Source organism: Gossypium hirsutum, chromosome A13, assembly GCF_007990345.1.
Source record: "Gossypium hirsutum isolate 1008001.06 chromosome A13, Gossypium_hirsutum_v2.1, whole genome shotgun sequence".
NCBI lineage: Eukaryota > Viridiplantae > Streptophyta > Magnoliopsida > Malvales > Malvaceae > Gossypium > Gossypium hirsutum.
In genome coordinates, this window is record NC_053436.1 from 33,770,084 (window position 1) to 33,770,995 (window position 912).

Genomic DNA, 912 nt, shown 5'->3' on the forward strand with positions numbered 1-912 from the left:
AACAGGAACTGAATCGAGCATAGTTAGGCCTGCTGTTGCTGCTAATACTTTTGAACTGAAACCTAACACCATTCAAATGATCCAAAAGTTTGTTCAGGTTGATGGGTTGCAGGACAAGGATCCCAACGCTCACTTGGCAAATTTCTTAGAGTTTTACGACACTTTTAAAATCAATGGCGTTTCTGATGACTCCATTCGCCTTTGGTTGTTTCCCTTTTCGTTGACGAATAAGGCTAAATAGCTCGTTACCACAAGGATCAATCACTACTTGGGAACAAATGACTGAAAAGTTTTTCTTAAAATATTTTTCGCCGGTTAAAATAGCCAAATTACTTAATGATATCTCCTCTTTTGTACAGATGGATTTAGAAACACTCTACGATGCATGGGAGAGATACAAGGATCTATTGAGAAGATGCCCTCACCATGGGTTACCACTCTGGCTACAGGTTCAAACGTTTCATAATGGCCTGAATCCTTCGACTCGATAGATGATTGACGTAGCCGCTGGTGGAACTATCAATAATAAGACACCTGAGGAAGCTTATGAATTTATAGAAGAGATGTCACTGAATAATTATCAGTGGCAAGTCATGAGGACAAAACCAATGAAAACAGCCGGCATTTTTAACGTTGATTCAGTCACCATGCTCTCTAATCAGGTAGAACTTTTGAATAAAAAAATTGACGATTTTCTTGGTTCTTCACAGGTTCACCCAGTAATGCAGTGCGAAGCAAGTGGAGGTGGATCAAGAAATTCAGAATACCCACCCTATGGCCACAACATGGAGAATGAGCAGTTAAATTACATGGGTAATAATCCTTGCTCTCAAAATAATCCTTATAGTAACACTTACAATGCAGGTTGGAGGAACCACCCAAATTTCTCATGGGGAGGCCAAGGGACTCAGC

At 40.2% G+C, this 912-nt stretch overlaps 1 non-coding gene across 1 annotated transcript; it reads right to left on the reverse strand.

Moving 5' to 3' along the window:
* Positions 1-322: 322 nt before the first annotated feature.
* LOC121213225 (small nucleolar RNA R71) lies at positions 323-433 on the reverse strand. Its single transcript, XR_005908602.1, has one exon. It is a non-coding gene; the product is annotated as a small nucleolar RNA R71 (small nucleolar RNA).
* Positions 434-912: the final 479 nt, after the last annotated feature.